The following is a 15,938-nucleotide window of genomic DNA, read 5'->3' as shown; positions in this document are numbered from 1 at the left end:
TGTTCCTGTATCAGATCAGTGTCTTATGACTGTGTTAATCTTTCAAATCAGAGTCTTGTAACTGTCTTCCTCTTTTAAATCTGTGCCTTGTGACTGTGTTCCTGTATTATATCATTGCCTTGTAACTGTGTCTCGTAGCTGTGTTCCTGTGTTAAATCACTGTCTTGTAACTGTTTTACTCTATTAAATTAGTGCCTTGTAACTTTGTTCCTGAATAATATTTGGGTCTTGTAACTGTGTCTCATAGCTCTGTTCCTAAATTCAAACATTGTCTTGTAACTGTGTTCCTGTTTTAAATCTGCTTCTTGTAACGTTGTCCCTGGATTAAATCAGTGTCTTCTGACATTGTTCCTGCATTAAATCAGTTTATTATGACTGTGTTACTCCAATAAATTTGTGTCCTTTAATTGTCTTCTTCTATTAAATCAGTGCCTTGTAATCTTTCAAATCAGAGTCTTGTAACTGTCTTCCTCTTTTAAATCTGTGCCTTGTGTCTGCGTTCCTGTATTATATCATTGCCTTGTAACTGTGTCTCATAGCTCTTTTCCTGTATTAAATCAGTGTCTTGTAATGGTTTTGCTCTATTATATCATTGCCTTATGACTGTGTTCCTGTATTAAATCAGTGTCTTCTGACTGTGATCCTGTATGAAATCAGTGCCTTGTGACTGTGTTCCTATATTAAATCAATGACTTGTGACAGTGTTCCTTTATTAAATTAGTGCCTTGCAACTCTGTTCCTGTATTATATCAGTGTCTTGTAACTGTGTCTCATAGCTGTGTTCCTGTATTAAATCAGTGTCTACTAGCTGTATTCCTGTTTTAAATCAGTGTCTTCTGACTGTGCTCCTGTATTAAATCAGTGTCTTGTGACTGTGTTACTGTATTAAATCAGTGTCTTGTGACAGTGTTCCTTTATTAAATTAGTGCCTTGCAACTCTTCCTGTTTTATATCAGTGTCTTGTAACTGTGTCTCATAGCTGTGTTCCTGTATTAAATCATTGTCTTGTAGCTGTTGTGCTGTTTTAAATCAGTGTCTTTTGACTGTGCTCCTGTATTAAATCAGTGTCTTGTGAAAGTGTTACTGTATTAAATCATTGTCTTGTAGGTGTGTTCCTGTGTTAAATCAGCTGCTTGTAACTGTGTTCCTGTATTAAAAGATCCTCTTGTAACTGTGTACCTGTGTTAAATCAGCTTCTTGTAACTGTGTTCCTGGATTAAATCAGTGTCTTCTTACTGTGTTCCTGTGTTAAATCAGTGTCTTATGACTTGTCTTGTAACTGTGATCCTGTGTTACATCAGCTTCTTGTAACTGTGTTCCTGGATTAAATCATCTTCTTGTAACTTTGTTCCTGTATTAAATCAGCTTCTTGTAACTGTGTTCCTGGATTAAGTCAGTACCTTCTTACTGTGTTCCTGTATTAAATCAGTGTCTTCTGACTGTGCTCTTCTATTAAATCAGTGTCTATTGACTCTGTTACTGTATTAAATCAGTGCCTTGTAACTGTGTTCCTTTACTATATGTGTCTTGTAACTGTGTCTCATAGCTTTGTTCCTGTATTAAATCATTGCCTTATGACTGTGTTACTCTATTAAATCAGTGTTTTCTAACTGTGTTCCTGTATTAATTCAATGTTCTATAGCTGTGTTCCCCAATGAAGTCAGAACCTTGTAACTGTATTCCTCTATTAAATCATTGTCTTGTAACTGTGTTCATGTATGAAATCAGTGTCTTGTAACTGTGTTCCTGTATTAAATCAGTGCCTTGTGACTGTGTTCCTTTAGTAAATCATTGTCTTGTGACAGTTTTCCTTTAGTAAATTAGTGCCTTGTAACTGTGTTCCTTTACTATATCAGTGTCTTGTAACTGTGTCTCATAGCTTTGTTCATGTATTAAATCATTGCCTTATGACTGTGTTACTCTATTAAATCAGTGTTTTCTAACTGTGTTCCTGTATTAATTCAATGTTCTGTAACTGTTTTCCTCAATGAAGTCAGTGCCTTGTAACTGTATTCCTCTATTAAATCATTGTCTTGTAATTGTGTTCATGTATGAAATCAGTGTCTTGTAACTGTGTTCCTGTGTTATATCATTGTCTTTCAACTGTGTCTCATAGCTGTGTTCCTGCATTAAATCAGTGTTTTGTAACTCTGTTCCTGTTTTAAATTAGTTTCTTCTAACTGTTCTCCTGTACTAAATCAATGTCTTGTAACTGTGTTCCTGTATTAATTCAGTGTTCTGTAAGTGTTTTACTCAATGAAACCAGTGTCTTGCAACTCTGTTCCTGTATTAAATCATTGTCTTGTAACTGTGTTCCTGTGTTAAATCAGCTTCTTGTAACTGTGTCCCTGGATTAAATCAGTCTCTTCTTACTGTGTTCCTGTATTAAATCAATGTCTTATGACTGTGTTACTCTATTATATCAATGTCTTGTAACTGTCTTTGTCTATTAAATCAGTGCATTGTGACTGTGGTCCTGTATTAAATCAGTGTCTTGTAACTGTGTTCCTGGATTATATCAGTGTCTTGTAATTGTGTTTCATAACTATGTTCCTGTATTAAATCAGCTTCTTGTAGCTGTCTTCCTGGATAAAATCAGTATCTTCCAGTGTGTCCCTGTATTAAATCAGTGTCTTATGACTGTGTTACTCTATTACATCAGTGTATTGTTACTGTCTTCCTCTATTAAATTAGTGCCTTGTGACTGTGTTTCTCTACTAAATCTCTGTCTTGTAACTGTTTTACTCTAGTAAATCTGTGCCTTGTGACTGTGTTCCTGTAGTAAATCAGTGTCTTATGACTGTGTTCCTGTATTATATCAGTGTCTTGTAACTGTTTCTCATAGCCATATTCCTGCCTTAAATCACTATCTTGTAACTGTGTTACTCTATTTAATCAGTGCATTGTGACTGTGTTCTTGTATTAAATCAGTGCTTGTTGTTGTGTTCCTGTATGAAATCAATGTTTTGTAACTCTGTTTCTGTATTAAATCAGTGTCTATGAACTGTGTTCCGGTATTAAAGCAGTGTGTTGTAACTGTGTTCCTGTATCAAAAAAGTGACCTTGCGACCCTGTTCCTGTATTAGATCAGTGTCCTGTAACAATATTCCTCTATTATTTCCGTGTCTTGTGACTGGGTTCCTCTAAAAAAAACACTTTCTTGTAACTATGTTCCTGTATTAAATCTGTGCCCTGTAATTGTATTCCTCTGTTAAATCTGTTTCTTGTAACTGTGTTCATGCATTAAATCATTGTGTTGTAACTGTTTACCTGTGTTAAGTCAGCTTCTTGTAACTGTGTTCCTGGATTAAATCAGTGTCTCCTTACTGTGTTCTTGTATTAAGTAAGTGTCTAATGACTTTGTTACTCTATTAAATCCGTGTCTTGTACCTGTCTTCCTGTATTAAATCAGTGTCTTGTGACTGTGTTCCTGGATTATATCAGTGTCTTGTAACTGTTTTAGTCTATTAAATCAGTGCCTTGTGACTGTGTTCCTGTATTAAATCAGTGTCTTGTAACTGTGTTCCTGTATTAAAACAGTGCCTTGCGACTGTGTTCCTTTAATAAATCATTGCCTTGTGACAGTTTTCCTTTATTAAATTTGTGCCTTGTAACTGTGTTCCTTCACTATATCAGTGTCTTGTAACTGTGTGTCATAGCTTTGTTCCTGTATTAAATCATTGTCTTGTGACTGTGTTACTCTATTAAATCAGTGTTTTGTAACTGTGTTCCTGTTTTAAATCAGCGTCTTGTAACTGTGTTACTTTATTCAATCCGTGCCTTATGACTGTGTTCCTGTACTAAATCAATGTCTTGTGACAGTGTTCCTTTATAAATTAGTGCCTTGCAACTCTGTTCCTGTATTATATCAGTGTCTTGTAACTGTGTCTCATAGCTGTGTTCCTGTGTTAAATCAGTGTCTACTAGCTGTATTCCTGTTTTAAATCAGTGTCTTATGACTGTGCTCCTGTATTAAATCAGTGTCTTGTGACTGTGTTACTGTATTAAATCAGTGTCTTGTGACAGTGTTCCTTTATTAAATTAGTGCCTTGCAACTCTTCCTGTTTTATATCAGTGTCTTGTAACTGTGTCTCATAGCTGTGTTCCTGTATTAAATCAGTGTCTTGTAGCTGTTGTGCTGTTTTAAATCAGTGTCTTTTGACTGTGTTCCTGTATTAAATCATTGTCTTGTGAAAGTGTTACTGTATTAAATCATTGTCTTGTTGGTGTGTTCCTGTGTTAAATCAGCTTCTTGTAACTGTGTTCCTGGATTAAATCAGTGTCATCTTACTGTGTTCCTGTGTTAAATCAGTGTCTTATGACTCGTCTTGTAACTGTGAACCTGTGTTAAATCAGCTTCTTGTAACTGTGTTAGGGATTAAATCATCTTCTTTTAACTGTGTTCTTGAGTTAAATCAGCTTCTTGTAACTGTGTTCCTGGATTAAATCAGTGTCTTCTTACTGTGTTCTTGTATTAAATCAGTGTCCTTTGACTGTGCTCTTCTATTAGATCAGTGTCTAGTGACTGTATTAAATCAGTGTCTCGTAGGTGTGTTCCTTTCTTAAAACAGCTTCTTGTAACTTTGTTCCTGTATTAAATCAGCTTATTGTAATTGTGTTCCTGGATTAAATCAGTACCTTCTTACTGTGTTCCTGTATTAAATCAGTGTCTTGTGACTGTGTTCTTCTATTAAATCAGTGTCTTGTAACTGTGTTCATGTATGAAATCAGTGTCTTGTAACTGTGTTCCTGTATTAAATCAGTGCCTTGTGACTGTGTTCCTTTAGTAAATCATTGTCTTGTGACAGTTTTCCTTTAGTAAATTAGTGCCTTGTAACTGTGTTCCTTTACTATATCAGTGTCTTGTAACTGTGTCTCATAGCTTTGTTCATGTATTAAATCATTGCCTTATGACTGTGTTACTCTATTAAATCAGTGTTTTCTAACTGTGTTCCTGTATTAATTCAATGTTCTGTAACTGTTTTCCTCAATGAAGTCAGTGCCTTGTAACTGTATTCCTCTATTAAATCATTGTCTTGTAACTGTGTTCATGTATGAAATCAGTGTCTTGTAACTGTTCCTGTGTTATATCATTGTCTTTCAACTGTGTCTCATAGCTGTGTTCCTGCATTAAATCAGTGTTTTGTAACTCTGTTCCTGTTTTAAATTAGTTTCTTCTAACTGTGCTCCTGTACTAAATCAATGTCTTGTAACTGTGTTCCTGTACTAATTCAGTGTTCTGTAACTTTTTTACTCAATGAAACCAGTGTCTTGTAACACTGTTCCTGTATTAAATCATTGTCTTGTAACTGTGTTCCTGTGTTAAATCAGCTTCTTGTAACGGTGTCCCTGGATTAAATCAGTCTCTTCTTACTGTGTTCCTGTATTACATCAGTGTCTTATGACTGTGTTACTCTATTATATCAGTGTCTTGTAACTGTCTTTGTCTATTAAATCAGTGCATTGTGACTGTGGTCCTGTATTAAATCAGTGTCTTGTGACTGTGTCTCATAACTATGTTCCTGTATTAAATCAGTGTCTTGAAACTGTGTTCCTGTATTAAGTCATTGTCTTTTAACTCTGTTCCTGTGTTAAATCAGCTTCTTGTAGCTGTCTTCCTGGATAAAATCAGTATCTTCCAGTTTTTCCCTGTATTAAATCAGTGTCTTGTGACTGTGTCTCATAACTATGTTCCTGTATTAAATCAGTGTCTTGAAACTGTGTTCCTGTATTAAGTCATTGTCTTTTAACTCTGTTCCTGTGTTAAATCAGCTTCTTGTAGCTGTCTTCCTGGATAAAATCAGTATCTTCCAGTTTTTCCCTGTATTAAATCAGTGTCTTGTGAGTGTGTTACTCTATTACATCAGTGTATTGTAACTGTCTTCCTCTATTAAATCAGTGCCTTGTGACTGTGTTTCTCTACTAAATCTCTGTCTTGTAACTGTTTTACTCTAGTAAATCCGTGCCTTGTGACTGTGTTCCTGTAGTAAATCAGTGTCTTATGACTGTGTTCCTGTATTATATCAGTGTCTTGTAACTGTTTCTCATAGCCATATTCCTGCCTTAAATCATTATCTTGTAACTGTGTTACTCTATTTAATCAGTGCCTTGTGACTGTGTTCTTGTATTAAATCAGTGCTTGTTGTTGTGTTCCTGTATGAAATCAATGTTTTGTAACTCTGTTTCTGTATTAAATCAGTGTCTATGAACTGTGTTCCGGTATTAAAGCAGTGTGTTGTAACTGCGTTCCTGTATCAAATCAATGGCCTTGCGACCCTGTTCCTGTATTAGATCAGTGTCCTGTAACATTGTTCCTCTATTATTTCCGTGTCTTGTGACTGGGTTCCTCTAAAAAAAACACTTTCTTGTAACTATGTTCCTGTATTAAACCAGTGCCCTGTAATTGTATTCCTCTGTTAAATCCGTTTCTTGTGACTGTGTTCATGCATTAAATCATTGTGTTGCGTTGTGTTTACCTGTGTTAAGTCAGCTTCTTGTAACTGTGTTCCTGGATTAAATCAGTGTCTTCTTATTGTGTTCCTGTATTAAATCCATGCCTTGCACCTGTTTTACTCTATTAAATCAGTGCCTTCTGACTGTTCTCCTGTACGAAATCAGTGTCCTGTAACTCTGTTCCTGCATTAAATCAGTCTCCAGTACCATTGTTCCTCAATTATATCAGTGTCCTGTGACTGGGTTCCTCTAAAAACATCAGCTTCTTGTAACTGTGTTCCTGTATTATATCATTGTCTGTTAACTGTATTCTTGTGTTAAATTAGGCTCTTGTAACTGTGTTGCTGGATTAAATCATTATCTTATAGTGTGTTCCTGTATCAGTGTCTTATGACTGTGTTACTCTATTACATCGCTGTATTGTAACTGTCTTTCTCTATTAAATCAATGCCTTGTGACTGTGTTCCTCTACTAAATCAGTGCCTTGTAACAGATTTACTCTAGTAAACCAGTGCCTTGTGACATTGTTCCTGTATTAAATCAGTTCCTTATAACGGTGTTCCGGTAGTAAATCAGTGTCTTGTGACTGTGTTCCTGTATGAAATCAGTGTCTTGTAACTGTGTTCCTGTATTATATCAGTGTCTTGTAACTGTGTCTCATAGTATATTCCTGCATTAAATCAGTATCTTGTAACTGTGTTACTCTATTAAATCTGTGCCTTGTGCCTCTGTCCCTATAATAAATCAGTGCTTGTTATTGTTTTCCTGCATGAGATCAGTGTTTTGTAACTCTGTTCCTGTATTAAATCAGTGTCTTATAACTGTGTTCCTGTACTAAATCAGTGTTTTATAACTGTGTTCCTGTATCAAGTCAGTCCCCTTTCGACCCTGTTCCTGCATTAGATCAGTTTCCTGTACCATTGTTCCCCTATTATTTCAGTTTTTTGTGACTGGGATCCTCTAAAAAAAAAATCAGTTTCTTGTAACAGTGTTCCTGTATTAAATCAGTGCCCTGTAACTGTATTCCTCTGTTAAATCAGTTTCTTGTAATTGTGTTCATGTATTAAATCATTGTGTTGTAACTGGTTACCTGTGTTAAATCAGATTCTTGCACCTGTGTTCCTGGTTTAAATCAATGTCTTCTTACTGTGTTGCTGTATCAAATCAGTGTCTTATGACTGTGTTACACTATTAAATCAGTGTCTTGTACCTGTCTTCCTCTATTAAATCAGTGTCTTGTAACTGTGTCTCATAGCTGTGTTCCTGTATTAAATTATTGTCTTATGACACTGTTCCTCTATTATATCAGTGTCTTGTAACTGTGTCTCATAGCTGTGTTCCTGTATTAAATCAGTGCCTTGTGACTGTGTTACTCTATTAAATCTGTGTTTTGTAACTGTGTTCCTGTTTTAAATCAGTGTCTTCTGGCTGTGCTCCAGTACTAAATCAGCGTCTTGCGACTGTATTCTTGTATTAATTCAGTGGTCTGTACCTGTGTTCCTCAATGAAATCATTGTCTTGTAACTGTGTTCCTGTAGTAAATCTCTGTCTTGTAACTGTGTTCCTCTATTAGATCATTGTCTTATGACTTTGTTATTCCATTAAATCAGTGTCTGGTAACTGTCTTCCTCTATTAAATCAGTTCATTGTGACTGTGTCCCTGTTTTAAATCAGTGTCTTGGAACTGTGTTCCTGGATTAAATCAGTGTCTTCTTACTCAGTTCCTCTATTAAATCATTGTCTTATGACTGTATTAGTCCATTAAATCAGTGCCTTATGACTATGTTCCTGTATTAAATCAGTGTCATGTATCTGTTTTGCTCTATTAAATCTGTGCATTGTGACTGTTCCTGTATTAAATCAGTTTCTTGGAACTGTGTTCCTGTATTAAATCAGTGCCTGGTGACTGAGTTCCTTTATTAAATCAGTGTCTTGTGACAGTTTTCCTTTATTAAATCATAACCTTGTAACTGTTTTCCTGTACTATATCAGTGTCTTGTAACTGTGTCTCATAGCTGTGTTCCTGTATTAAATCAGTGTCTTGTGACACTGTTCCTCTATTAGATCAGTCTTTTGTAACTGTGGCTCATAGCAGTATTCCTGTATTAAATCAGTGTCTTGTGAGACTGTTCCTCTATTATATCAATGTCTTGTAACTGTGTCTCCTAGCTGAGTTCCGGAATTAAATCAGTGTCTTGTGACTGTGTTACTCTATTAAATCAATGCCTTTTAATAGTGTTTCTGTATTAATTCAGTGTTCTGTAACTGTGTTCCTCAATGAAATCAGTGTCTTGTATCTGTTTTACTCTATTAAATCAGTGCCTTGTGACTGCGTTCCTGTATTAAATCAGTGTCTTGGAACTGCGTTCCTGTATTAAATCAGTGCCCTGTGACAGAGTTCCTTTATTAAATCAGCGTCTTGTGACACTCTTCCTTTATTAATTCATAGCCTTGTAACTGTACTATATCAGTGTCTTCTAACCGTGTCTCATAGCTGTGTTCCTGTATTAAATCAGTGTCTTGAGACTGTGTTACTCTATTAAATCAGTGTCTTGTAAAGGTGTTCCTGTATTAATTCAGTGTTCTGTAACTGTTTTCCTCAATAAAATCACTTTCTGGTAACTGTGTTCCTGTGTTAAATCAGCTTCTTCTAACTGTTCCTGGATTAAATCAGCTTCTTGTAACTGTGTCCCTGGATTTAATCAGGGTCTTCTTACTGTGTTCCTGTATTAAATCAGTGTCCTATGAATATGTTACTCTATTACATCAGTGTCTTGTAACTGTGTTCCTCTATTAAATCAGTGCCGTGTGACTGTGTTCCTCTAGTAAAGCAGTGTCTTGAAATGGTTTTACTCTATTAAATCAGTGCCTTGTGACATTGTTCCTGTATTAAATAATTGCCTTTTGACTGTGTTCCTGTATGAAATCAGTGTCTTGTAAATGTTTTCCTGTAATATATCAGTTTCTTGTAACTGTGTCTCATACCTATATTCCTGTATTAAATCAGTGTCTTCTGATACTGTTCCTCTATTATATCACATTCTTGTAACTGTCTCTCATAGCTGTATTCCCGATTTAAATCAGTGTCTTGTGACTGTGTTACTCTATTAAATTGATGATTTGTAACTGTGTTCCTGTTTTAAATCAGTGTCTTCTGACGGTGCTCCAGTACTAAATCAGTGTCTTGAAACTGTGTTCCTATATTAAATCTTTGTCTTGTAACTGTGTTCCTGTGTTAAATCAGCTTCTTGTAACTATCTTCCTCTGTTAAATCATTGCCTTTGACTGTGTTCCTGTATTAAATCAGTGTCTAGTAACTGTTTTAATCTATTAAATCAGTGCTTTGTGACTGTGTTCCTGTATTAAATCAGAGTCTTGTGACTGTGTTCCTGTATGAAATCAATGTATTGTAACTGTGTTCCTGTATTATATCAGTGTCTTGTAACTGTGTCTCATGACTATGTTCCTATAATAAATCAGTGTCTCGTAACTCTGTTATTCTATTAAATCAGAGCCCTGTGACTGTGTTCCTGTATTAAATCAGTGCTTGTGAATATATTCCTGTATGGAATCAGTGTTTTGTAACTCTGTTCCTGTATTAAATCAGTGTCCCTGTATTAAATCTGCGCCTTGAGATGCTGTTCCTGTATTAAATCAGTGTCCTGTAACTTTGTTCCCCCATTATAATAAAGTCTTGTGACCTGGGTTCCTCTAAAAAAATATCAGTTTCTTGCAACTATCTTCCTGTATTAAATCATTGTCTTATAACTGTGTTCCTGTGTTAAATCAGCTTCTTGTAACTGAGTCCCTGAATTAAATCAGTGTCTTCTTTCTGTGTTCCTGTATTAAATCACTGTCTTATGAATCTGTTAATCTATTAACTCAGTGTCTTGTAACCGTGTTCCTCTATTAAATGAGAGCCTTGTGACTGTATTCCTCTATTGAAGCAGTGTCTTGTGACTGTGTTCCTGTATGAAATCAGTGTCTTGTAAATGTTTTCCTGTATTATATAAGGTTCTTGTAACTGTGTTTCATACCTATACTCCTGTTATAAATCAAAGTCTTGTAACTGTGGTACTCTATTAAATCAGTGCTTTGTGACTGTGTTCCTGTATTAAATCAGTGCTTGTGATTGTGTTCCTGTATGGAATCTGCTTTTTGTAACTCTGTTCCTGTAGTAAATCAGTGTTTTATAACTGTGTTCCTGTATTAAATCAATGCTTTGCCACCCTGTTCCTGTATTCAATCAGTGTCCTGTAACATTGTTCCTCTATTATATCAGTATCTTGTGAATGGCTTCCTCTAAAAAGAACAGATCCTTTTAACTGTGTTCCTGTATTAAATCAGTGCCTTGTGACTGTGTTACTCTATTAAATCTGTGTTTTGTAACTGTGTTCCTGTTTTAAATCAGTGTCTTCTGGCTGTGCTCCAGTACTAAATCAGCGTCTTGTAACTGTATTCTTGTATTAATTCAGTGTTCTGTAACTGTGTTCCTCAATGAAATCATTGTCTTGTAACTGTGTTCCTGTAGTAAATCTCTGTCTTGTAACTGTGTTCCTCTATTAAATCATTGTCTTATGACTTTGTTATTCCATTGAATCAGTGTCTGGTAACTGTCTTCCTCTATTAAATCAGTGCCTTGTGACTGTGTTCCTGTATTTAATCAGTGCCTTGGAACTGTGTTCCTGTATTAAATCAGTGCCTGGTGATTGAGTTCCTTTATTAAATCAGTGTCTTGTGACAATTTTTCTTTATTAAATCATAGCCTTGTAACTGTGTTCCTGTACTATATCAGTGTCTTGTAACTCTGTCTCATAGCTGTGTTCCTGTATTAAATCAGTGTCTTGTGACACTGTTCCTCTATTAGATCAGTGTCTTGTAACTGTGTCTCATAGCAGTGTTCCTGTATTAAATCAGTGTCTTGTGAGACTGTTCTTTTATAATATCAATGTCTTGTACCTGTGTCTTATAGCTGAGTTCCGGAATTAAATCAGTGTCTTGTGACTGTGTTAATCTATTAAATCAGTGCCTTTTAACAGTGTTTCTGTATTAATTCAGTGTTCTGCAACTGTGTTCCTCAATGGAATCAGTGTCTTTTATTTCTTTAACTCTATTAAATCAGTGCCTTGTGACTGTGTTTCTGTATTAAATCAGTGTCTTGTAACTGTGTTCCTGTATTAAGTCAGTGCCCTGTGACTGAGTTCCTTTATTAAATCAGCGTCTTGTGACACTCTTCCTTTGTTAAATCATAGCCTTGTAACCGTACTATATCAGTGTCTTCTAACCGTGTCTCATAGCTGTGTTCCTGTACAAAATCAGTTTCTTGTCACACTGTTCCTCTATTATTTCAATGTCTTGTAACTGTGTCTCATAGCTGTGTTCCTGTATGAAATCAGTGTCTAGTGACTGTGTTACTCTATCAAGTCTGTGTTTTGTAACCGTGTTCCTGTTTAAAATCGGTGTCTTCTGACTGTTCTCCAGTACTTAATCAGCGTCTTGTAACTGTGTTCTTGTACTAATTCACTGTTTTGTAACTGTGTTCCTCAATGAAATCATTGTCTTGTAACTGTTCAAAACATGAGGGGTGGAATTGCAGTTGAAATCCACGTGGGGTAAGTCAGAGACGGAGACAGTCACTGAGAAAGGAGATATGGCTGTGAAAGTGGATTTTAGTAATCACCTTGTCAAATACCAGGAGGGAAATGGTAAAGCAATGAAGGTGAGCAAGGCAAAAGAGAGGTACGGAAATTTTGTCGCAGAGAAGAAGAGAACTTCTTCAAGGAGGTAGGCATTTCTTGAAGAGCAGTGGCAGTCAATTAAACACAGAGATAAAAGCAAAAAAACTGCAGATGCTGGAAATCCAAAACAAAAACAGAATTACCCGTAAAAACTCAGCAGGTCTGGCAGCATCGGCGTAGAAGAAATGAGTTGACGTTCGAGTCCTCATGACCCTTCGACTAACCCCATGTGGATTTCAACTGAAATTCCACCCCTCATGTTTCGAACCCACCCAGGATTACAAATATCTCCGGGACATTAAACGTTTCTTGGACTGCTGTTCCCGTCACATTCTCAAATCCACACTCAGTGCCATGCGCTGCCATATGAAAACACTCGACCTCTCCCTCCAGCAGCACCGCCGTACCCTTTTCCAAAGCTGTGCATGCCCCCAGTTTCATTTAATTCTTCGGCTCATCCGACGCCTCAGCAAGAAACTGTTTCTCTTACTCTCAAGTGCTAAGGAATGCAAGCTCCAACAACTCATCGACACCAACACCCATCTAGGACCCTCCACCCCTGCCTGTCCCTCCGTCCCCACCCTTTCTTCCAATCCCAACCCCAGCCGTGTATTCACTATACCTCCTGACCTTCCCCTCTCCAATGCTGAATGTTCAGTGCTCAGCAAAGGACTTAGTTTCATACACTTACGCCCTCACCTCAATGAATTTCAGGCTTGGCATGATGCTGAACTCTTCTTCCGCCGTCTTCGTCTCCGGGTTCACTTCTTTGGGCAGTTGTCCTCTCCCCATTCAACGGATCCTTTCACCCATCTCCAATATTCTCCCTCCACCTGGACCCCTCCCTCTGGATTCTTACCTTCTCTTGATCTTTTCATTGAGAACTGTCGGCGCGACATTAGTCATCTCAAATTCTCTGCTCCTCTCACCCATTCTAACCTGTCTCTCCCTGAACTTACTGCATTCCATTCTCTCAGGTCCAACCCTGACATTGTCATAAAACCCGCTGACAAGGTTGGTGCTGTTGTTGTCTGGCGCACTGACCTCTACCTCGCGGAGGCTGAGCGTCACCTCGCAGACACTTCCTCCTACCTCTCCCTGGACCATGACCCCACCACTGAACATCAAGCCTTTATTTACAGAACTGTCACTGACCTCATCTCCTCTGGGGATCTTCCTCCCACAGCTTCCAACCTGATAGTCGCCCAACCTCGGATGGCCCGCTTCTATCTCTTACCCAAAATGCACAAACAGAACTGCCCCGGTAGACAGATCGTCTCATCTTGCTCCTGCCCCACAGAACTCATTTCTCGTTATCTTGACTCCCTTCTCTCGCCCCTTGTCCAAACCCGTCCCACCTACATCCGTGATTCCTCTGACACCTTACGTCACAACAACAATTTCCAGTTCCCTGGCCCCAACCGCTTCCTCTTCACCATGGACGTCCAAGCCCTCCACACCTCCATCCCCCACCAGGATGGTCTGAGTGCCCTTAGCTAATTCCTCGAACAGAAGCCCGAACAATCCCCATGCACCACTACTCTCCTCCGTCTGGCTGAACTTGTTCTCACATTAAACAATTTCTCCTTCAACTCCTCTCACTTCCTCCAAATAAAAGGTGTTGCCATGGGTACCCGCATGGGCCCCAGCTATGCCTGTCTCTTTATGGGGTATGTGGAACATTCTTTGTTCCAGTCCTACTCCGGCCCCCTTCCACAACTCTTTCTCCGGTACATCGATGATTACTTCGGTGCTGCTTCATGCTCTCGTCAGGACTTGGAAAAATTTATTAATTTTGCTTCCAATCTCCACCCCTCCATCATTTTCACGTGGTCCATCTCTGACACTTCCCTTCCCTTCCTTGACCTCTCTGTCTCAATCTCTGGTGATAGACTGTACACCAATATCCATTACAAAAGCACCGACTCCCACAGCTACCTCGACTACAGCTCCTCACACCCCGCTTCCTGTAAGGACTCCATCCCATTCTCTCAGTTCCTTCACCTCCATCGCATGTGTTCCGATGATGCTACCATCAAAAACAGTTCCTCTGACATGTCCTCCTTCTTCCTCAACCGAGGTTTTCCACACACGGTCTTTGACAGGGCCCTCAACCGTGTCCGGCCCATCACCCGCGCATCCACCCTCACGCTTTCTCCTCCCTCCCAGAAACATGATAGGGTCCCCCTTGTCCTCACTTATCACCCCACCAGCCTCCGCATTCAAAGGATCATCCTCCACCATTTCTGCCAACTCCAGCATGATGCCACCACCAAAAACATCTTCCCTTCACCCCCACTATTGGCATTCCGTAGGGATCGCTCACTCCGGGACACCCTGGTCCACTCCTCCATCACCCCCTACTCCTCAACCCCCTCCTATGACACCACCCCATGCCCACGCATAAGATGCAACACCTGACTCTTCACTTCCTCTCTCCTCACCGTCCAAGAGCCCAAACACTCCTTTCAAGTGAAGCTGCATTTCACTTGCATTTCCCCCAACTTAGTGTACTGCATTCATTGCTCCCAATGTGGTCTCCTCTACATTGGAGAGACCAAATGTAAACTGGGTAACCGCTTTGCAGAACACCTGCGGTCTCTCCGCAAGAAAGACCCAAACCTCCCAGTCGTTTGCCATTTTAACACTCCACCCTGCTCCCTTGCCCATATGTCTGTCCTTGTCTTGCTGCATTGTTCCAGTGAAGCCCAACGCAAACTGGAGGAACAACACCTCATCTTCCGACTAGGGACTTTACAGCCTTCCGGACTGAATATTGAATTCAACAACTTTAGGTCTTGAGCTCCCTCCTCCATCCCCATCCCCTTTCTGTTAACACCTTCCTTTGTTTTTTTTTCCATTAAATTATATAGATTTGTATTTTCCCACCTATTTCCATTATTTTTAAATATTTTTAAATCTTTTATGCTCTCCCCACCCCCACTAGAGCTATGCTTTGAGTGCCCTACCATCCATTCTTAATTAGCACATTTGTTTAGATAATATCACCAACTTTAACACCTATGTATTCTTTTGTTCCATTGTTGATGACATCTTTTGATGATCTGCTTCTATCAAAGCTTGTTTGTCCCTACAACCACATCTACCCCCTCCACTTCTCTATCTCTCTCTCTCTCCGCACCCCCCCACCGCCCCCCCCAACACACACACACACACACACACACACACACACACACACACACACACACCTTAAACCAGCTTATATTTCAACTCTTTCTTGGACTCGAACTCAAGTTCTGTCGAAGGGTCATGAGGACTCGAAACGTCAACTCTTTTCTTCTCGGCTGATGCTGCCATACCTGCTGACTTTTTCCAGGTAATTCTGTTTTTGTTTTCGATTTCCCACATCCGCAGTTTTCTTTTTTTTTTATCTTGTAACTCTGTTCCTGGATTAAATCACTGTCTTCTTACTGTGTTCCAGTATTAAATCTGTGTCTTGTAACTGTTTTACTCTATTAAATCAGTGCCTTTTGAAGGTGTTCCTGTATTAAATCAGTGTCTGATGACTTTGTTCCAGTAAAATATCATTGACTTGTAACTGTGTACCTGCATTATATCAGTGTATTGTAACGGTGTCTCATAACTATATTCCTGTATTAAAACATTGTCTTTTAACTGTGTTACTCTATTAAATCAAGCTTTGTGACTGTATTCCTGTATTCACTCAGTGCTTGTGATTGTGTTCCTGTATGAAATACGTGTTTTGTAGCTCTGTTCCGGTATTAA

The 15,938-nt window shown here is 38.5% G+C and overlaps 1 protein-coding gene across 2 annotated transcripts in view; it reads right to left on the bottom strand.

Moving 5' to 3' along the window:
• The window catches only part of LOC121281109 (Kv channel-interacting protein 1), a 678,471-nt gene that overhangs the window by 477,830 nt on the left and 184,703 nt on the right, over positions 1 to 15,938 (bottom strand). The gene's annotated exons all lie outside the window — the stretch shown is intronic.

The sequence above is a fragment of the Carcharodon carcharias genome, chromosome 8 (assembly GCF_017639515.1).
Source record: "Carcharodon carcharias isolate sCarCar2 chromosome 8, sCarCar2.pri, whole genome shotgun sequence".
NCBI classification, from domain to species: Eukaryota; Metazoa; Chordata; class Chondrichthyes; order Lamniformes; family Lamnidae; genus Carcharodon; species Carcharodon carcharias.
The sequence above is the reverse complement of the archived record's forward strand: the minus strand, read 5'-3'. Positions and strand labels throughout refer to the sequence as shown.